This window comes from Callorhinus ursinus, unplaced genomic scaffold (genome assembly GCF_003265705.2).
Source record: "Callorhinus ursinus isolate GAN/ISIS: 27379988/994484 unplaced genomic scaffold, GSC_fseal_2.0 scaffold4, whole genome shotgun sequence".
Classification (NCBI taxonomy): Eukaryota; Metazoa; Chordata; class Mammalia; order Carnivora; family Otariidae; genus Callorhinus; species Callorhinus ursinus.
The window spans coordinates 52,163,553-52,187,911 of record NW_027397066.1 but is presented as its reverse complement, the minus strand read 5'-3'; the positions used below and the strand labels follow the sequence as shown (position 1 = coordinate 52,187,911).

The window sequence follows — 24,359 nt, the reverse complement described above, 5'->3', positions numbered from 1 at the left end:
GTAATACAAACCGAAGTACATAGTGTTTTTCCTCATTCTGTAGTTTTATAATGAAAGAGAGATTTTTGGAAATAAATGCTGTTTGTAGTAAATGATAAATAACTTTTTGAGTGACTTCTCTATATTTTTAAATTAAAAAGATAGTCTAAGTTGTACATTTTTTTAAAAATATATAATTCTATAGGGTACCTAGGTGACTCAGTTGGTTAAGCGTCTTACTCGTGATTTCAGCTCAGGTCATGATCTTGGTCATGTGATCGAGCCCCACATTGGGCTCCACACTGAGAGTGGAGCCTGCTTAAGATTCTCTCTCTCCCTCTATCTCTGCCCTCACCCAACTCTCTCGCTGTCTCTCAAGCATATATATATATATTTCTAGTCAGTTTGATATTGCCATAATCTACCTACCAGAACTGAAAAGAAAAATGAAAGCTTTTGTTAATTCCTTACATCCACCTCCCCCCAAACACATATATGATAATAAAATGAATGTTATAACATGAATCTGGATTGGAATTGTTGCTATAATGAAAAGCTTCCTTATAATTATGTTTTCAAAATATGGAGGCAGTTCTAGTTTTTCCTATAATACAGGAAAGAAACTGTGATAAATAACATAAACAGCAAGTCAGAGAAATTAAACTTGATGAGATTTAAAGAGCAGAGAACAGGCAAAGAGCATAGCGGTTGGAAATCTGTCTCCATAACTCAATGACAAATACAGATATTCTTATGTGTAGCATATAAAGCTCATCTTTTGTGCATAAAATTGAACAAATTTTGTGGTTTTTCGAACATTTAAACTGTAATATAGTTCATATGGTTACTATAACTTGTAATTACATGTATTTGTACATTTTTTTTCAACCGGAAACAGGAATTAGTTTAAAGTAGGACTATTTGGAAGACAGGCTTAAAAATTGGTATTATTGTAATTATAAATATAACATTTTCTAAGAAAACACCATTATTATTATAACACTTAGAGTTATTGATAAAAATGAATTGTAAGATATTTAAACTAGACAAAGGAGAGACAGTCATTTTTTATTATTAATGATGCCTTTTAAAGCACTGGAGGCTAATAAAAATAAAAATAAAATATATTGGGGGTGATTATTAGATACAAGGCATTCTTTTAAGTGCTTATATTAGATTTCGTAACAGCTGTTTGAATCAGTTACTTTTGTATGTATCATGAAAAGTACATAGAAGTAATTTGCCCAAGATCCCATAGTGGTGGAGTCAGTGTTTGAATTCCATCAGTCCAGTTTCCAAATCCATCCTTTAACCCACTTTTCTTGTAAGGTTCAATCCTGCTGGCCCCTATTATAATTTTTCCACCCAACTTATTCTATTTTCTCAAATGAAGACTCTTTTATTCCTTCCCATCACATCTAATTGCTCCAATTTCCACAGAGGACCCAATGACTATACAAATGAGCTGGAGCAGGAATGAAAGTGACACTCAGAGCTGTTGTTTCTTGTCTTACCATTTATTTTCCTTTTGGTTTTGAGTTTCTTGAGATTTTTTTTCTTTCACTTATTTATTTTTTCTAAATCATTTTGGGCTTTTTAATTATATCACATGGAATCAAATTATTTATTCAAATCCTCACTGATACTATAGAGTGGTTATGAAATAATCACACAATCTATTGTCTTAACGGTAAAACAAAACAAAACAAAAACAAAAACAAAAAGGCCACTTTCCAAGTAGCAAATTTTAGATTATTACTCACAGAGAATACTTTTACTCATACCTAAGAAGTTAATATTATTCTTATTTTTAAGACCTTTAAGGTTGATAAATTTGAAGAAGGAAAACTCATTAAAACTGTAAAATGTAGTCTGGTCCTCTAGCTTTCATTAATGATTTAGAGTCCAAGATTTTTAAAAAGTTGAACAAATAGCAAGTAATTCCAATAGACTCTAGGCATATCCTGTAAGAGTTTAATACACACAGCTATGTGCCCTTGCAACCACACAGAGGAAAAAACTAAACTAAACTAAACTAAGAATAAGCATATTTTGTGGGAGAGCTGGTCTTTTCCATCAGTGCGCGCCTTTCCAGGGGACTTGTGTGTTTGCCCACCCCATCAATCTCTAAGCTCACAGGAAACGCCCAAGCAGAAAAGAAATAAAACCACATTACAAGATGATCTTCCAGATGAAAGTGTGTTCCATCTAGGAACAATAAATAAATAGATAAAGTAATTTATCTCCCAAATACACTAGATGTAATTTAGGGAATTGTAATTTTATTTTTATTGTAATTTAGGGAATTTTGTAATTTATTGTAATTTGGGGAATTTTGTCACTTCGAGATAATGTTGAAAGGGGGAAAATTGGTAAAACATTCCGGTAAAACTATAACTAAATTTCTTTTTCAATAAAAACTGTAATTCTTTCATAGTTTATAATGATGCATAGATACATAGATTCGTACAGATGGATATAGATAACTGTAACTACACATAGATTTATATTATCCATATCTCTCTTTATCTTTGTACCTATCATGTATCTATCATCTCTATCCTGTTGGTTCTGTTTCTCTGGAGAACTCTAAAACACTTCCCAAACAAACAGGGTTTGTGGACTAGCACCATCAACATCCCCAAAGAGCTTGATAAAACTGCAGAATCTTGGACTCTACTCTGGACCTGCTGCCATAGAATTTACATTTTAACCAGTTTCCCAGTGATTTGTGTGCATATTACAATTTCATAAGGACTGCATTAGAGTACTGTCCTGAGTTTAAAAGTATACATTTATCAGTGTGATTTCATTAGGTTAATAGCTCTCTCCCCGATGAGGTTCTAAATTCATGAGCATAGAATCATATCTTAAATGACTACCCTAGCCGTATTTTAGTAATAGCATACTATTATATCTTAGGCTTGCACACTATTGTATCTTAGATGACTACCCCAGTTTCTGACTCAAATTTATTGAGCTTTCTAGCCCTGAAAACTAAATGCCAGCATGAAGATAATCACAATTAATATTAAGTAGTACAGGGTGTAGGACAATTTAAATTCCTATTACTTTTATAATATTTTCCATTCCTTAATTATACTTTCTATAAGAAGCTAATTTTTTTACTTACCTGAGAACTAGCAGATTATTAAAATGACCAAAAATAGGATATAAACAAAACCACCATTAAGAGGAATCATATATATTTTGAAATTCTTATTTACAAATAATACATAGGTAACAATAACCATTTGTGTTTAATTATTAATTCTAAAGTACAAAGATATTATCTACAGAAAAGTTTTTTCACTTGTCTCTCCATCCCCACCTCCCCAAAAGATTGTGTAGAAGTAGATATCAGTCCTAAGTTTTGCTTCACCTCAGTTTCTTGCTGTAACTCTTAGGATTTGTTTTTATTTGTTTGTTTGTTTTAATATTGAAGAGCACATTGACTAGGCTTTTAGTATATGTGCTGCCGAAGAGAGCACATATTTACTAGATTTTTAAAAAATATATTAACCATGATGATCTTATAATCTGTTCTTTTTTAATGGAGTAGTTACTTTGGGTTTTCAGGGGCCCAGGAGGACAGAGCATGCATTTGGGTGAATAGTTCATCTTTTATCTATAGTCTTCTCTACACTCTCGAATTTATTTTCAGAATTGGTATAGCAAGACAAAAATATATTCTTCTTCCTTGACATCATACAATGTCACACAAAAATTTAGTAAGTTAACTAGAAACTTCTGGGCAATTTCTGGATAATATAGCCTAATGTCATCATGCATATTTTAAAAACTGGACTTTTCAATCAAACACATACTTCCAACTCAAGAATGATATAATCAAATTTCTTTGGTACTTAGGCTATTATGTTAAGATATTCTATCACAGACAAGAGTAAAACATAAAGACCTGATGTAATTCAAAAGAATTTTTTTTTTTTTAGTTAGATTAGCCCACATTCCTCTAATTGCTATCATCCTTTTTCTAACAAACACTAAAAGGAGAAAACTCAATCAAAAGGAATATTCTGTAGAGGGTAATCCACAATAAAATCTATTTTTCTGTCTCTAAAAAAAAAAAAAAAAAAACAACCTAGTTCTAGAAGATGAGATATTCAAGTCTACTTACTGGAACGCAATAATACAATAAGCATGGAAACCAGATAAAAAAGCTTTTAAAACTCTACTCATTTTTCTTCATCATTTTTTAATGTAATACCACAGAATATATTTAGTTTTCACCATGGTGAATTATTGAAATTAAGGAAGTTAAAGTTCTCTCCTTGATAATGGGGTAGATATATTCTCTTGTCAGCAAAGTGAGTCAGCCTGTTTTGCGATTTGTCCAGCTGCCATATCGACTACGGGGCAAGTGGGTGGCTTCGTGATTTCCACTCCTCCCTTTGTCTTTACAGGTGTTTCTTTTTCTTTTTGTTCTTGTTTGTTTTTGTCCCTATTGCATAGTCAAATATTTTTATAAAACTGAGCTATGAAAAAAATAATTTCAAAAATTACTGTAAAATGTGATGTCGATTTTGAAGCAAGTAAAGAGTTTTCAAATAAATGTAAAATATAAAGGACTAAAGGTATTAAGAAATCAGGGAAGTAGACATCTAGCAATGCATATTCTTGAAGAAAAAGAAAGCAGATGTTTCATTAAAATTATTCTTTAAGGGGCGCCTCAGTGGCTCAGTTGGTCAAGCATCTGCCTTTGGCTCAGGTCATGATCCCAGGGTCCTGGGATGGAGCTCCATATCAGGGTCCCTGCTCAGCAAGGAGCCTGCTTCTCCCTCTCCCTCTGCCTACAGCTCCCCTGTTTGTGCTCTCTCTCTGTCAAATAAATAAATACAATCTTTTAAAAAATTATTCTTTAAGTTTATACGAAAAGAGAAGAAAATAAATGGTTCAAAGACCTTGCTCTTATTTAACAAAGCAGGGAAAAACATGTAATAATAAAAAGAAGTCTTAGAACCCCCACAGACACTCCTCGAGGAATGGAAGACAGGAGCTAGTGAATAGGTGCTCCAGCCACCCATGCAGCATCTACCCACCCACCACAACCCTGGCATTCTTTTGGTAACTTCCAGCAATAACCTAAGAAATTGCTAGAACCATCTCTTAAATATTGCTCTTGGTATTATTCTTGCTGATAGATAAAATAACTATTCTGGCTTTTTGTTTTTGCTGATTAAATATGTCTATTCTTTATAATATTTTTATTTCAAACCCTTACAAAAATATACAACTCAACTCTTATTTTTATTTGTCTTTAACATGGCTTTTTTTTTTTTTTTTTGACATATCCTGAAAGATCAAAAGAAGTCCTGGAAATAATTTTTGTAAGAAACTAATAGTATGAATATTACACAATTTATAGAGTCCTAAATTCTAAATGCTTAAGCTAGCTGTAAACATGATTTTCAAATAAACTTGATTAGTTAATTAGACATTTATAGAGTCTATTCTGAAATGTCTTCCAATTTCTGTATGGTGAGTAAGGCTGGCAGTCGTGTATATGTCTCCCACATCCTCGAACAACTGTGGAGTTTTGCAAGGCTATCACAAGCCCAGTAAAGTGTGACCCCCAAGGATCTGAGAGTGAGGATACTTCAAAATCTCTCCAAAGAATTGGACTCAGAACACTTGAATTGGCACATATAAGGAAGCATACTACAAGTGCTCTGAAAAAATAACTCTAGTGAAGGGGCTCTACATATACACAGAGAAATATTTTTGTTGTATACCACCAGCAAATCAGTCCTTGAGAGCAAACCATGAATTCTGACTCAGGTGATTATTTTTTTAACTGAAACTCAGAAGCCTCCACGTGAAAAATAAAGACGACTTTGTAAGAAATAAAAACACCTTTACCACTTACTAATTACAAGTAGTCTTGCACAAGTTATTTTTGTTTAGTTTAGTTTTAATATCTTTGGCTTCATTCTCCTTACATATAAATGAAGAGATGGGGCACCTGGGGGGCTCAGTCAGTTAAGCGTCTGACTCTTGATCTCAGCCCAGGTCTTGATCTCAGGGTTGTGAGTTCAAGCCCTGCACTGGGCTCCATGCCGGGCATTGAGTCTACTTAAGGAAAAAAAAAAAAAAAAAAGAAAAAAGATTGCTAAGAGTCTTACTAGCTTAGAAAACACAGAATTCTGTGATTTGTGAATATCAAGTACAGAGGAGCAGATTTTACCTTTGTGTTACTTCTGTTTAATTTATCACATATTTACAGTAAACCGATGCTTGCACAAAGTGCAATTATCTTGTTTTTCTCTAGAAATCTCTTCATTATTTAAGCATATGCTTATGGAACATATTGGGAACAATATGATAACATGATGGATATTAGGTAGCATTAGTGAAATTATATCCTAGAGATAGATGGTTAGGAAAAAAGAGGAAAAACTACTTTCATTTACTATATTGTGGGTTATAACATACCAATAGTATACACTTCTTTGAATAAACTACTATCCAGAGATTTTATCCTTTGGAGGATCTTTCCTCAATTTTCTGTGAATTTTTCCCTATTTTGTTCATCTTTCTTTTTCTACCAACAGTACTTAAATCCAGCCCTTATGGCCTGGAACATGTACTGTTATAAAAGCTTTTTAACCAATTTATTTGCTCTTAATCTTTTCTATTTCCAGTTGCCTTTTATTCATCTGCTGAATAAATCTTTTAACATTGCTCTCATGATGTTACTCAATGGATCAAAAAATTTAACAATTCTTCATTACCTGCAAATAAATCCCTAATCAAGAAATAATGTCAAGACTCTTGCCATTTGACTTCAGATTATCACCATTCCCTCCTTCTAACATATATATATATATATATATACATATATATATATATATTTAGACACACTAGATAGCTCACAGTTTTCTGAAGAATTTTGTATGCATTTCCACCTGCCCAAATTGTTACCTTTGCTTCTGAGGATCATCTTGTCATTTCTAAAACTGGAATAATCGTGCCTTAGTCTCATCTGATGACCTTACCTCATGTTGCAGAGAGAAAATAGATGTAATTGTTTAAGGACTAACCACAACCAATCTCTCTCTCTTTCTTTTTTCTCATTTGCATCATCAAATATTGTATTCAGGCTTCTATCCAAATCCAACCCCTCCTTGTCCTCGAGAGCTCATTCTATTTTACTTTCTCAAAGTCTTTGCAACTGAGTTATCCTTTTCCTAGTTTGAATCATAAATTTCTCCTTCTTCACTGCATCATTACATCAGCATTAAAAATGCAATCCGTTTATGACATACAGGTTGCAAAGCTCTGGATCTTGCCTGGTTCATGATTCTAAACTTCTTGAATAACAGATTAAATTTTCTAAATAGTTTATATAAATGATTTATGGATTCCTGTTAATTGATCTAAAAAGGCATATAGCATATTTTAAAATTGCAGGGGGCTAGGCATCACACAGAATAGTGAATAAATATACTGCATGGTAAACAACAACAACAAAAATGTCAGCATATAGTTAAAGGGCAAACATTCACATAGAATATCCTGAACATAAAAAAGAATAGATGTAGCATTTGATGAGTAGCGTAAAAAAGATGAGATCATTGCAATTTGCCAAACTGAATTTCCCATATACCTTGTTTAAGAACTATTTTACTTAATAATTTAATAGTTTTTATGTAAAATAATTGTCTTCACTTGCATGGAATTCTCATGTGACCTTGAAAATACGCAAGGATATAATGTATAGTATATTCTCATCCAGACCTCTATGTTCTAAACATCTGGATGATAAACCATGTCTAAAGATATGAGGTTCTATCTCTATATCAACAAGTGCTAAAAGCTATATATACATTTTAAAGGTAAAATTACGACGCACATATAAATTTAAAATAACTATGTGTGAAACATCTTATTTTACTCTGTAACTGATAAACGAGCCAGTAAGATACCAAAACTGGTTCAAGATTCCTAAGAATAGATATGTATATAGACAATCAGGAAGGCTAAAATAAATTTGCTAATATATGCAAAACTGGTCAATATCAAAAAGAAAAAACTTATTGTTTGGAATGATCTCTTCCACCCTGGTGGGTTGGGATGAAGGAAATCAATTGCATCTCCACCAGACATAATTAACTATCAACTCTGTAAACAGGAATAACTTACATCACATCAGTTTTCCACAGTTAATTTCTATCTGTACAGAGCTGCATAACAGACCAATAAGAGCAATGAAAGGCATACACCCCTATGGAACCAGATTGCCCCCAAGTGTCTGCTAGCAATACCTAGCATTCCATGCAACAGATACCCAGCAATCACTTACTCATTTCAAAAACTGTCAGTTTGTTCGTTTGTTTCTGATAAAAGCATGTTCTGTAGAGGTGGCAGCTTATAGAGATTCACTCATGGAAGGTGACAAGGATATAAAGTCTGATGTTCCCTGGTTTTTAATGTCCAAACAGATAGGCAATTATCAAAGCAAATCTCCATCTAATCTATTCTAAATTTGCTATAAACAGAAGCAGATTTCTAGACTGCAACTTTGAAAATCTGTCCTTCCACCTGTTTATATGCCTGCTAAAAGGAAAAAAAATACTGCTAATTGCTATCATAATTTAAACATACATTAACAAAACTTGATTTTAATGGTTAGCAGTAATTTTCAATGTGAAATAAACATCAATATTACCTTTCTTTAATACTATTTGAGGTTATAGAGAAAAATCTATGATCACTCTTGTCAACACACTTATTTTGATATCCCCCAAATTTGAAAACACTAATTTAAGTCATAATTAAACTGTCAGTATAAAGAATGAGATCTGACTTTACTTAAAAATCCATGTTTTATTTAATTTCTCCAATTTTTTTGATCAGTATCCAGTGAGATAAATCTGAAAATATCATATAATGAAAAAAAGAGAAAGACTTATTTTAGCTTAGATAAGTTTTTCTAAATTTTGTTACTATTTGCCAACATTCAAGTGGGTCCCAAGTGAAAATTCTCTACTGTTTTCCATGCATTTTCTCTTTCATTCTCCTTACCTTTTTGCCTTTTCTAGTAATGTGAACCCTTTCATTGGGCATTAACCTCTTTGAAACCATTAAATCCTTTGTATCAACTCACACTGAAAGAATCCAGACTGTTCACTGGTGTAAAGGTCCATATCTGTGTTCTATTGTTTTTCTATCAGGGTTATTAATACTGTAAGAAAATTGCTCACAAAGATATTCTCCTCCTTACTGCGTTTTAATAAGCTGCTTATGCTAAGCAGGTGTCTGCAATTGTTGTGCTGTTAAGCAGGGTACACACATGTATCCAAGGGATAAACAGGTGATTCTGCTTCAGCTGAGTCATTTACATGTCTCTATAAAATATGTATGACCAAATTTACACATCAGTGTAAATGGCAATAGTTAGATGTTCCTTTTGACTCGTCTTGAGAGATAAAAGTAAGAAAGATACTAGGGATTTAGAAAGATTATCCTGAAATTCTCATTAAAACTATACAATACAGGGGAGAAAGTAAAATGCATACAGATTTTAAAAATATTCTAAGCATTTTTAGCTCTAAAACCACTCAAAATTTCTCTCAGGATTATACATTTGATGTGTTTGAATTCTAGATCATCACTCTGAAATAAATTCAGGCAGAAATTACTTAAAAATTCTGAGATTTACATAAAATTGGTAGCAGTGTTAGTTGCTATTCTATAGGATTCAGGTTTTGGCTCTTTTTTTCTTTTTCTTATACAGGATATCTACTATGTTCTCAGGCTGAGAAATACCAAAACTCTCTTCAGAATTGGAGAACAATGATTATAACCAGTGACTGGACTTTGTAACTTGGATATACGAAGAACAATATACTCTTATTCAAGACATTCAGCTGGAGATTGTGAGAAATGCAGAATCTCTGGCTCTTCCCCAGACCTAAAGAATCATGGTTTGAATTTAACAAGATGCGCAGGTGATCCATAGGCACATTAAAGTTTGAGAATCACTGCTTTAAATGGCTTCATGCCTTCTGCCTTGCATCTCTTCAACTCATCCTTCATGAGATGAGTTCTGAACTCTGAGACACTGCAATATTATCACAATGTATTCTAATATGAGAAAGATTCTCATACCAAAAAATAATTGAAAACCATAACTCAATAGTACAACAATTTTGATATTACTAAGAGACAGACTAGATTGTCTTGCTGCTTAAATATATATATTAGTGTAATGTATAATAGTCTCTAAAATAAAATCCAAACCCCTGGCAGGCGAGGCCTGTGATGATCTGGGCATAGCCCAATCATGTCACAGTCACACACAAAGTAGATTCTTTAAATACATTAAACACTTGAAATCCTTGGAATTCCTATTATCTCTCTTGCCTCTACACTCTTTAGGTACTCATTCTTCTGGCTGGAATGCAGTAGTCATCTGGGCATCTCTTTTTCAATCTGATGAATTTTCTATCAAGTGTATGCACTATGAAGTCCTGCCTAATTTCAAACTCTCCTTATGTCAGCATTTTACTTATATGTCTATGAGATCCCCCCCTTTGAAACTGCAATACACATATTCATATGCATCTACATATTCAAGTCTGAGTCACATGTAGACCAAGAGAAAATAAAGATAGGAGTTATTTCATTCATATTTGTGTCCCTAAATATAGTAGTCTCTAAATATATGTGAAAGGATGAAATAATAAAAGAGTATTAAAATGGCTCCCAGTTTTTATATTCATGTTTTGTCTTAGACCAACATGTCATGACAATCAGAAGGTCATGTATGATATCTATCCCACTGATAAGAGAATCTGAATATTGTCTTGAAAAAGTAGACTATCTCTGCATCCCCATTCTTAGAGCCTTAAAAAGCATTAACAGAAAGAGAGAGAAAAGATGCATCTGGTTTATGTCATCTGTCTCTTTTCTGTACAAGGATTTGAGGTTTATCACGAGAGAATATCTAGTCCTAGCCCATTGCTGCTCTCTCTGTTATTCACAAAGTATGCATTACCTTCATAAGCAATATGTAATTATTAAAAGAGTAACCTAAATCTACTTCCTGATGAATGTGGAAGAATGAGTATTTAAAATCCTTTTGAAGACTTCTTTAACCTTGGTATTATATCATTCTACAGTGAAATCTAGATAAACTATTTATTTTGCATAAATATAGAATAGAGAGGAGAATAAATAAAAAAGAGAAATGCTTAGGGCACAAACAAGTGAACCCATTTATTTCTGTAATATCTCAGAAACACTTGTATATTTTGGAATATCTGAATATATACACATATTCACTATTTCATGACAAATTACATAACTACAATTAGACTATATTTATATACATCATTATGAGTTCAAGCTAAACCTTTTTGTGTAATATAGAATGTGAGATGAGCCAATGGTGTTTCGGCTATTTCATGAAACTTTTGAGTCTTCTCTTTAGTCCACATATTCATTTTATCTCTAAAATACCTTCTATTTCCTTCATCTAGCTCACCAAGTGTTATATTTACTCTTTGTCTGATATTTATTCACACATTCATTATTTATTAATTACTTACAAGCAGTTGTTGGGAACTCCATGAAAACCAAATTTGTTAGTATGAGGATAATAATGGGACGATCAAAGGATCTGGCATATAGATTTTTACATACAAGAAAAGTGAGAGCTGAGCCCTGAAGAGGATGTTGATAGTGATGACAATTTTTTGAATTCATATTTCATGCATGTCTGCCTCTCACATGTACCCTTCCCCAACTAAAGGAATGATGTTTAATGGGATCTGGCTTATCTATTTCTGTAGTGCTCATATTAAGAATGGTTTTAAGTAGTGAACCTGAGGATATCATTCCTTCTACAGTTCTGAGAAAGTAACAGCTGTTATTTTATCAAACATTTTTTTTCCATTACCTCTATTTAACATTTCTTTTCTTAAATAGAATAATTCTTCAGATTGATCTTCCAGCTTCCTCATTTGTTTTATGTCTTCCGTATTCTCCATTAGAAGTATTTTTCCTTTCCAAGCTCTGAATATAACTTTTTTCTTGCAGTCTCTTTCTTTTTCAAGTGCTATAATTTTATTTAAATTTTAGTTAATTAACATACAGTGCAATATTGGTTTCAGGAGTAGAATTCAGTATTCATCACTTACATACAACAGGCAGTGATCATTACAACAAGTTGCCCTCTTTAATACCCATCACCAGTTAGCCCCTCCCCCACCTCCCTCCATCAACGCTCAGTTTGTTCTCTATCATTAAGAGTCTCTTGCAGTCTCTATTTGCTTCCTATGGACTCAATTCCCTTCATTATCTCTCAGACTTTCACACATTTTTATTCTGAAGCTATTATCTGATTCCTCCATTAATTACTTCTTTTATTTATATTTTTCTCTTTGTTGATTTTTATGTTTATTTCCTGGGATTCATCTTTTCCAAGTTGTGGGTCATGTTTTGCATCACAATTATCCCATCTTCTTCTGAGTCTTCTCAGAAGACTTCTCTTCTGAGTCTTCTTCTGCTCTATCAACTGATCATAGGGAACTCCCCAGGAGGCTATAGGTGTGGGCTGGGAGGGAGAAGGCAGTGGAAGAAGAGTGGACACCATAGGCACTGGAACTACTTCTTCATGTATCTTACCTATGCCCCCAGGGCCTTCTCAAGGAGAAGGATATTGTACATAACACTTCTATTTGATGACAGAGTACTGCTGTACACACTCAATCTTAGGGTTTAGTGGGTTAGATCACGCCCAGTTCATGATGGGCAGCTCAGATCACATTAGGTAACTTGGTGGCCCATGGTTAAGCATTTAGTCTCTACTACAGTGCAATAGCAGACCAAAGCTACTTCTCCAAAGGACAGTAATTATCCATGGAGAATGGCAGGACTTTGCTCCAAAATCCTAAGGGCCTGCATTGTGATTCACCTATAGGAGCTCTGAATAGCACCCGTAACTGTCACTGATATTTCGAGGACCATTAGATCTGTACATCATATGGCCCAGTAGCAGAGCAGCTTTTAAGCAGACTGGAAAGAGTTGCAGTTCAAGTTCAAAACAGCCAACTGGCCAAGAATTCTTTCTAGCTCAGGCAGGTCTGTCCTTGTTCTATTAAAACCTTCAGCTAATCAGATGATGTAATTACTGAGGGTAATCTGCTTTACTCAAAACCCAGGGATTTAATGTTAATATCATCCAAAAAGAACACCTTCACAGAAACACATAAAATAATGTATGACCAAACACCTGGGCACCATGGCCCAGCATGTCAACACATAAAATTTACTATCATAGGTGACATAATCAGAATTGTTTTTAATAAGATAATTACAGTGGTGACCAGTATAGACTTTGAAGAGAAGAGTGTTCTTGAAATACTTAAAGAACAGGTTAATAGAATCTTTGGTAGTGATAGGAATCAAGATATCAAATAGAAGGCTATATCCAAGGGGCACCTGGGTGGTTCAGTCTGTTGAGCATCAGACTTGATTTCTGCTCTAGTAATGATCTCTGGGTCATGGGATCGAGCCCTGCTTTGGGCTCCATGCTCAGAGAGGAGCCTACTTGGGATTCTGTCTCCTTCTGTCCCTCTCCAGGCTTGTACTCTCTCTCTAAATAAATAAATAATCTTAAAAAACAAAAGAAACACTATAACCAAAAATAATTACAATAAATTCGATAAGATAATTATGTATCAAAATATTCAATAAATATTTAGAATTAAGCGACTCAAACAGAGAGGTGGACTAAGAATGAAAATGCCAGTTTATTGGTCATTCACACAGAAATCAGAATTGAATCTATACTTATTTTTTAAAAACCTTGACCAGCACCCATATTCTTTCAGTGAAATATTTTTTATTGGTTTAAAATAACAGTGTGGTGCTTAAAGTCACAATTATTTAAAAATTCTTAAAATTAAGACTCATATTGGGAAAAATTTTATACTTCGGCTTCTGTAAAAAAATGTAATCCTAAATATTCCTAGAAACAATCAGAAAGCTGGTATTGTGATTAATGATGAGATTTAGGTTAATACTGCTGACTTATAAGTAGATTTACAGGACTTCATTTTGTACAGTGAATATTGTGTAATTTAGTTTTGTCTAAAGAAGTACTGCAGTGCTTTGATACATCAATCAATAAATCTTATTTATATGGGAAAAATATTAAGTTCAATAATGACAATAGCCAGTGACTCATTTTATGCAGCTGTTGCATTAGCTTAACTGTCTGTGCTCAACTGCCTTAGAATCAGAAGACTGAAAAGGGCTTTAAGAAAATATATTGCCTATCACCCTACCCTAGCTGTGCTACATATTATAACAGTATTAGAAATCTAAGATGTCCATGTCTGACAGCCTAAATTTTTTAAATGTTCTTTTATTCACAGTTGAATTTTAACTTGTATTATATTAACTGTTTTCAATTTTATCTTTAATGATTTAAAAAATTAAAAATCTTCACAAAATCAGCTATTTTATTAATCTAAGTTTTAATATCCTGATTTCCTACTAGCATCATCAAAGCTTTATTATATGTCACACACCAAAACACTGAAGTCTGTTTCCTTTTGTAAAGAATGCCACCAATTTATTCTATTTTGTCAATTTTCACAAAATGTAATTTAATGTAACCTTGTAAGATAGTACTGCTGCTTTTTATGTTAACATGTTGAACGAAACTACAAATAGAAAGAAATTAAGATGACTTACTTTTAATTTTTCAACAATAGAGGTAATGGACCTAACATCCAATTACATTGTTTTCTCTTTCTGAACACAACTCGTTGATTGATGTGCTTCTCAGTATTGTAAAGAATTGCTGTTCTTAAATGTCTTATCAGAGGACTTAATAGAGCAAGTGAGAGAATCTTGACTTTGATTAATGCAGTTTAAAAAGAAAGAAAAAAAAGACAGTCAAATAGGAAAAAAAAGATTATAATAATAGCTATTGGCGGAGCGTTGGTGGTATAGTGGTTAGCATAGCTGCCGTCCAAGCAGTTGACCCGGGTTCGATTCCCAGCCAACGCAAGCAAAAATAATAGCTACTGGTGCCAAAGAAAATAAAGCTGGTTTGGTAATGTGGGTGCCGTGCAACATCTTGAAGCCATGTCATCTTTTCTTTTCTCTCTCTCTCTCTCTCTTTTTAAGAATTATTTGAGAGGGCACCTGGGTGGTTCAGTCAGTTAGGCATCTGCAGTCTGCTTGGGTCATGGTCCCAGGGTCCTGGGATTGAGTCCCACGTTGGGCTCCCAGCTCTGCAGGGAGCCTGCTTTCTCCCTCTCCCCCATGCTCAATCTCAATCTCACTATCTCTGTCTCTCCTTCTCCCTCTCGAATAAATAAATAAAATATTAAAAAACAAACAAGAAAAGAATTATTTGAGAGAGAAGGAGAGGGAATATGCGCCAGGGGGTGGGGGGTGGGGGACAAAGGAAGAGAGAGTCTTAAGCAGATTCCGTGCTGACTTGATGTGCCCAACGTGGGGCTCAATCTCACAACTGGAAGATCAGACCTGATCCGAAATCAAGAGTCCAACACTCTAGTGACTGCACCATTCAGGTGACCTACCATGTCATCTTTGCTATCATTAGTTTTTGTACTTAAAACTTAAAGGCTTAAAATCATATTACCTTCAAAACTGCCTTAAGATTAAGGGGGAGAAATGAACTAATAAACTGCCGGTTGTGGGAATTGGGGTTTAAAGACCTACAGCAAAAATAGTCAGAAAATACTAATTTTCTACATAAAAATAATACTTGTGCTAACCAATTCTTCATTCCAGTGGAACTGTGTCTAACAAGTATGTGCATTTGGCATTAAAAGAGTTCTAGACTAATCCTTTACTGAGCAGTTGCACCTCCAATTAATGACAGGGATAGTCTTCAAGTTTTGAGCAGCAGTACACTTGTGACATTTTTTGTATCAGGGTAATGTTTGAATTCTTTCCTTTTGAAAAATTATTTTGAATCAATTAGTCGTATCAAGGTAAGGGATGTGTGTAAAGTTTTTGAAAACCAGATATTACAAAAAGTTTCCTAAGAGTGAGTCATGCTCTGACCCATTCCTTTGTAACTTCTGCTTCTCATGGGTAACTCTTTTCAATCTTTCCAGTTGTTTGTTTTGTAATTTATCTTATGTTCCTAAATATTATGCTCTGCTGCTACATTTCCCCACCAATTACAGACTCCTCTATCTAACAGTTATGATGTGTTAAGACATACCTCTTATAGCCATTTCTTAGATCCTGACTTTCTTCTTTTCTCATCCTTCCAATTAATTATATTGTCATTTAATTTAAACTGGCAATTAGGGTTTTCCTTATTATTATCTGTAAAAAATGTTCACTGAAGAACCACACAGTGTACCATGTATAATTATACTTCCTCCCTTATATATCCATATTTTTCTAGAAGTTATAGGTTTTATTTTATTTTTTTCAGATATTCAGTTGTCTGTATATTGCCATTATATTTTTCTACATGTCTTCTCAGATATGCAATGTTGTTCAAATGGTAAACTCTATCAGCTAATATATCAATTTTCACTTTTTCTTTTTTTAAAGATTTCATTTATTCATTTAAGAGAGGAAGAGAGAGAGAGAGGGAGAGAGAGAGAGAGAGCACAAGCAGGGGGAGGGGTAGAGGGAGAGGGAGAAGCAGACTCCCCCTGAGCAGGGATCCTGACATGGGGCTCAGTCCCGTGACCCTGAGATCATGACCTGAGCTGAAGGCAGACGCTTAACTGACTGAGCCACCCAGGCGCCCCTTTCATTTTTACCCCTTACAATCTCTTTTCTTCCTGCTCCATTTTGATCTGGCTTCTCTCTGGGCCTGCTGTACTTCCATCATCTTAGGACTTCCCGGATGGGTCTTCCTTTGTTTGATTCTTCATATTTTTGTTTTAATTGGTTTACTCCTTTATTTCCAGAAGTGCATTTGTCACTTATTTTCTAAGAAAGGATACATGTGAAATATTTGTCTTGAGCCCTCAAATATCTAAAAAAGTTTTTATTCTATGCTCAGACTTGATTGACAGTATGTACGAATATACCTTATTGTTCCTGATTCATTCAAAAGAGTCTGAGTTTTCTCATTTGTATAATGAAGAAGTAAGAAATATAAGAATTATGTGATCCCAATTAAATTACATGACTGATTGGTCAGAGCTATACAGTTTTATTTCACACTCTTCCTTGACAAGGTTTACTTAAGCATTATTATAAGCAATAATTTCTCTTTCTGGGAAAATTTCTCTGTTTCTTGACACGGTTCCTTTTTAAAATTTACATTTATTTAAGAGTTACTTCTTTCAAAAAATTTTACTAATAAATTTAAAATTATGCTTATTATAAAAACAACTCTTGTCTTTGGCCACAGCATTCACTTCTCTTATATAAGAAAAATGCTTTAATCATTTTTCAGTTTAAATCATTGAGATCTTGAGTATAAATACAATAGTATTATGGTTGCTTTAATTATTTTTTATTTAAGGAAGAAAATTCAACCAGACTATCATAAAATATTTTTAGAAACAAAGGGTCAATAACTTCCGAGTAGATACTGGCACAAACTTTCTCAAGAAAATGTTCTGTCACAACAAATACAAAATATATCTATGAAAATACATGGGTTGGAGCTACCTGTGCTCAATCAGTACAGATATAGAAATTTTGGGAATGGGAAGAGTAGGAAAAGCACAATTGGAATGGTAAAAGATGTTTTCTGTCCTGGGGAGCAAATAGTGGAGAAGCTGAAGTACATAATTTTTACTGCAGTTGTATTACAGGCAGATGAGCATATTCTCATTGGCTTTAGAGAAGTGTCTAAGAATACAAAGCTACATTATTTTCAGAAGAAGGACCACTTGAATTTTGAATCTAAGCTAAAGTAATAAATAAATGAAAAAATATTCACTCCATGGTAATTGTCAACACATTCATTTGTACTTAAGATTAGCTTAATCAATTTAATTCGTATTTCTTTCATAGAAATTTAAAATTTCTACTCAGTAATAATACCCATCACTATCTCTTATTGAGAAGAAAATAACTAGGAAAACTCTGCCACATATATGGCAGATACATATTTTTAAAAGTCTTATAAAAGTACACACTATGCGGGGCGCCTGGGTGGCTCAGTTGGTTAAGCGAGGGCCTTCGGCTCAGGTCATGATCCTGGAGTCCCGGGATGGAGTCCCACATCGGGCTCCCTGCTCAGCGGGGAGTCTGCTTCTCCCTCTGACCTTCCTCTCTCTCGTGCTCTCTACCATTCTCTCTCTCTCTCTCTCTTAATAAATGAATAAAAAATCTTAAAAAAAAGTACACACTATGCATATGTAAAGATGCTCACAATCATCAGTGAGTAAAAAAAAGGTAAGTTAAATAAAGAGATATTATTACTCCTGATTGGCACTTTAACCCACTTTAATTGGAGAGGATATGTGGAAATAATCGCTATCATAGCCTACTGACCAGAGCGGAAATTTGTTCGACCTTTCTGGAAGGCAATATGCATAAAAATTAAAAATGTGCATAAGTTTGACCTAGCAATTTCACCCCTAGTGATTTATGCAAAGAAAAATAATTGGAAAAGGACAAAGATGTACAAAAAATATTTTTCACAGTATTATTTATGGTATCAAAATAGCAACAACTCAAATGTCAATTAGGAAGAATTTCATTAAATAAAAATTATGATATCTCAACATAATTTAAAGCTGTGTAACTGTTATAAAAGTAATAGCAATTCTTTATTAACCTATGGAATATTTACCATATAATGTTAAAACAGCCCAATTATTATAAAATATTATGGAAGTTTGACCACATTTTTTTGTGGGGGGAGAGGGTATCCCACACCCATAACCACATACAGAAGCAAGTGGGGGAGATTATGTAGCAAATTATTAAAAGTACTTAAAAAAAAAGTATTTTTGAGTGGTTTGTGGGCAACTTTCTTAAAAATTTATATTTCTGTGTTTTCTGTTTTTAACCCAAGAATGTTACATTTGTATCAGAAAAAAAAATGTTTATTTTTTAAAACTATCAGACACACACACACACACAGAAATGTCCAAATGTCAAGAGTGATTATAATGAACAGAATTATCTGTTCATATTCTGTTTATTAGATCAGATGAGAGAAAAAAAAAAAACCTGAATGTCAAAGCATCCTATTTAAAAAAACTCAATGATTATTAATATTATATTACTAATTTTAAAGGTAGTTCACTCTACCAAATCATTAATCAGATGTCCGAAGACATTTGTTTCCCAATAACACAAGGCAGGGGCTATAAATGCTAATCAAATTCCAATGTGGTAGTATTTAATCTATTCAAATACAAAAGTAAGTAGACTATATATCTTTTGTGTGAGGGGCTCAAAATTAATAAAAATGAGAATTTAACTATGTTTTTCAAGTAGAAATTAATTTAAAATCAATTGGAATTGGAAAGTCCTAAAGAATTACTTTATAAGATTTATTTATAAATTAATTTCTATTAATGTAATTGAAAAATATGAAATTTAAGCCTTCCATACAATAACAAAAAATGTCTAAGTTCTCCTACATATATACTTAGTAGTACACAATGTCAGATTTCACATTTATATCAGATTTACCCAGCTCTCAGAATCTTTTAGCTCCACTGAAACATTTCATTACATTATTTGCCAACCATCTTTGGTGCCTTTTTTAAAGTAATAAATACATATATATATATATATATATATATATATATATATATAAATGCATAAAGTTCAGGTGAACAAAAAAGAATATTTAAAATTTAAGTGCTAGCAAGAAGTGGGAAAACTTAACCACCATGAATGCTGTTCTTCACTGTTCCCACAAAGCCTCTGAGTCGTTCTAATTAGTAAATACATGTGCTTCCAAGTGTGCATTTTTAATAGCACATCCAGTGCCAGAGGTCAGCCATTATTTACATAAAAATGGGAACTGAGATGGCAATGTGAAATCAGATGTTAATACAAAAGGCAAAATGTTAATAAGAGAGGCTCCTGGAACAAAAGACATGATGCTAGTCTGTTGAGTTCTTTTGATTATTCATTCTGTACACTTGTAAGTAGATTCAAATCACGATTAAAATTAAAAGCTATCAGGGGCTTTAAAACATCAGGGAGCAAGGATGCTCAAGCCTTGACAGTCATTACCACTAGAGAAATGAAGATAGAGAGGAACGACTTATCGAGCATGAAGCCTGGGATCCAGAAGTCACTGAGAATGGACGGGTTATGGATATGTAATGCCATGTAGCATTACTGAGTTCAAGGGTCTTCAGATATCAGGAATAAGTTGGAAGCATACAATAAAGGGTTCAGTAAATATATACATTGAAATTCCCACGCATGATTTCTTATTAAGTGGTAATTTTAATATAATTAACATTCTCTTAGAACTTCAGTTTTTTTTTAGAACTTCAGTTTTAATAATTTCTTGGCAATTTTACTGTTATAGATACTGTTTTATTCTTTTCTGGCTAAGCCTTTGCCTTTAGAACCTTAATTTTAGTAAGTGACCCCAAACCACTTTTCAGATGAACTCCTTATATCTTTTTTTTTTTAAAGATTTTATTTATTTATTTGACAGAGAGAGAGATAGCGAGAGCAGGAACACAAGCAGGGGGAGTGGGAGAGGGAGAAGCAGGCTTCCTGCCAAGCAGGAAGCCTGATGTGGGACTCGATCCCAGGACCCTGGAATCATGACCTGAGCTGAAGGCAGACGCTTAACGACTGAGCCACCCAGGCGCCCCTGAACTCCTTATATCTTTTAATTCTCTACTACACATCACTGTGATGATCTTTTCTGACAATTGTTTTGTAACTCCATCCCCACCCAAAAAAATCATGATCTGCATCAGTTATATTTGATAACTTAAACTGGCAACACAAGAATTTCATTAACATAGAACTAATTCAGATAATGATACCCTGGATAGTCATTAAAATTTTGTTTTGCTTGAATAAACTGTGCAAACTGGCATGTTTAACAAATAATTATTAAGGTGAGCATATAATTGTGATATTATTATGATGATGATGATGATTATTATTATTATAAAACTCTCCCCTTTGTCCTTGAGGATATGAACTGCTGACTCATTGTCATTTTCTCTGCATGTATTGAGCATTGACCATGGGCCAGACGGTCTCTAAAGAGGACTGCATTTCTCATGTAGGCCTCGTAGCAATACCATGTGTTTGGCACTATGAGTATTTCTGTTTCACAGATGAGCAGTCGGGAACTTAGAGAGCTTTCTATGGCATCAGTGGCAGAGTTGGGACTTCAGTAAGGGAGTCCAGTTCTGTATTTTGCATACATCATCACCTTTACTCTATTGCTTTTTAAGAAATAGTTATTTCTTCATTTGAGGGGGGGAGGGGCCGAGGGGGGCGAGAGAGAGAGAGAGAGAGAGAGAGAGAGAGAATCTCAAGCAGACTCCCAGCTGAGTAGAGCATGACATGGGGCTTGATCCCAGGACCCAGAAATCATGACCTTACTCGTAACTCAACTGACTGAGCCACCCAGGCGCCTCTACTCTATTAATTTTATATGCAGAGATAAAATTTGTAATGAATTTACTCATTAAATAAAGCTGTTAATGTTTCAGATTACTAGTGTTTTAATTTTAAAATGCAGTTTTTGAAAATTCATTTTCAAGGTATGTTTTAGTTTAGTTTTTTTCTTTGTTTTCCTCTACTATTCCCTCTCATGTTTGAGAGTCAGTATGGTTGTATTATTTTTCTTGCATGTTTGTTAGATTTGTTATAGTGTGTACAAGGCAGGTTTGCATTCTGGCTCTATCATGAAGTGCCTGTGTAAATATGGCAAGTTACCTCTTTTTTTTTTTTAAGATTTTATTTATTTATTTGAGAGAGAGAGAATGAGAGATAGAGAGCACGAGAGGGAAGAGGGTCAGAGGGAGAAGCAGACTCCCTGCTGAGCAGGGAGCCCGATGCGGGACTCGATCCCAGGACTCCAGGATCATGACCTGAGCCGAAGGCAGTCGCTTAACCAACTGAGCCACCCAGGCACCCCTACTTACCTCTTTTGACATCAGTTTCTTTAATTAGAAAATGGGAATGATAGCATTGCATACTTCATGGAATTTTGTGTGAAATATCAAAAAATTAATTCATATCATATTCATATATGAAACAGCCCAGCTCATAAATATGCTAAATATAGATCTTTTATTATTAAGATGTTCTTTGGTAAGTATTGAATGGAATTTTTCATTTTAAATTTGTCAAAAATTTTTATGGAACTAAATATATGTAAAATATTATACAAAGCATAGCAAATTGAAGACGGAGCCAGAGAACTCCATATGCTCCTAATGATTTTGTTATCTCTCTATTCTCCCCTCAACTCAAACATTCACAGCTAACCCGACACAGCTTGCCAAGAAGACCATTAGGATTCGTTTCATCATACTCTTTGTTTCTGTTCACTAGAGTCACATGAAATCCCAGGACTCCTGGGTCATCCCTCATAATCAAGACTTTCAAGTCCTTAGAGGTCTATGCGTCCCATAATCTGACTCCATCTCCCACTTCTTCAGATTCACTCCTGAGACTTCTTCACCCAGTTCTGGGCCCAGAAGCCTGACCAACATATGCTGCATCAACATTTTCCTCGTACTTTGGCTTCTGATTGGATTAGGCCAATGAGAATCACCTGCAGAAGATAGGCGAGAGAGGGAAGAACAGGTTGGTATATTTATCCCTCAGGCTCCCTCCCTGTGGCATCCCTGTGGGTCAGAATTTTTCGGACCAAAAAGGTCTTAGCTTCTGTCAGGTGCCTCTTCGTGCAATTCCGCTTATTCTCTGGGTCCCTCCACTTGCCTCTTCAGGGTGCTATCACTCTCTTATCATTTCCCCAGAATTTTATAAATAGTTCCTTTGCTTAACTCATCTCTTCTCAAACTCAGGTGGCCCCATCCAAGCATACAATCTGTTTCTCATTGAGGCTATGGCTGAACATGCCCCAAATCTCCAAATTCTTCCATTGTTTGCTCTAGAACCTACAGTCTGATCACAGAAAAATCCCTGTGTCCTTATCTTCTGAACCTTCTTGAGTCAACTAAAAGCAGGTTCTCTTTTGAGGATACTGCTACCCCTGTGGCCCTCTTATATGTAGTGTCAACTTATCAGACATTTATGCTATAGGGCTTGGCATTTATTGACACTTTGGGGTTATTGTCCCTTTCTCCATCCTAAAAATTCCATCTTTAAAGTTATGCCACACAACTGAACCACTTTATACTCCATCTTGTTGTTGTATTATCTATAATGGCCCCCTTCATTTGTTGTCACCTAGGAAAAAATAGCCCCAAGCCTGGTTCCAATCAACTGGTGCAGCTGGTGTGACAAGGAAAAAGTTATAGAGCCATGATGCTTGACCTCCTTTTTTGGATCACCAGCATTATCTGAGCCCAGAACTCTTTCCAGCATTCAACTATATTTCCTTAATTCATTATCTCTCTTACTTACAGATTTTCTCTCCATTTTAACCCCCAAAACACCATCCTCCATTCTCACATGTAGGAGAGAGAACTAACTCTGCTCCTACCTCCACCTTACCCAGCCAGCCTGCACTTTACTCATTATTTCTGCTGCCTTTATTCTTGTTACTATAGGTCAGGGATTCTCAACATCAGTCATAGTAACTCCTAGAGATTCCTGGGTTTATTTTCATTTATGAAATAATTGGGAGGAAGGTGGCAGTGATTTAGTTTTTAGATGGCAGGGATCAGGACTCCTATAAAAACTGCAACAAATGGGATAGTAATGCCCTCAAAGTGTGTTTTCCTACATGCCTTACAACTTTTGAATGTCTTGCCATGAATTCATGTATATGAATATATGTTTATAATTATCTGTATCTAGAACATAATTCTACCTAGAAAGTAAACATAAAGGAAAATGTACCTTTTTTGAAAAAAAAAATTTGAAAAATGTCATACCCAACAACATAGCTCATTGTATTTGAGGTATTTGAGGCTAGCTACAATACACATATGTCAGTCTGTACTTGTGTTTGTTATGTTAACATAGATCCTCCTGTCAAAGTGGTCATTTGCTTCATTAGGTGCTCCAGTGCAATGATTTTCTAGAAATTCAACAAAATGATTATTGTTTTGCTATTAATTTTATTTATTTTGACTGTAGTGATGACATAATGTTGATATTTCTGAAATTAAATCTGAAGATGTTATATTTTATAGAAACATAACTTTTGTGTAGTAAAGGGCGAGCTACCAAATATTTGCTATAAACAGAGGAAACGGCCCTGATGGCATTGAGAACCATCATATAGTTGAATAGGTCATGTTCCTTTC

General features: G+C 34.3%; 1 non-coding gene across 1 annotated transcript; it reads left to right on the top strand.

Annotated features, from left to right (window-relative positions):
- The first annotated feature begins 14,952 nt into the window (after positions 1-14,952).
- TRNAG-UCC (transfer RNA glycine (anticodon UCC)) lies at positions 14,953-15,024 on the top strand. Its single transcript has one exon. It is a non-coding gene; the product is annotated as a tRNA-Gly (tRNA).
- Positions 15,025-24,359: the final 9,335 nt, after the last annotated feature.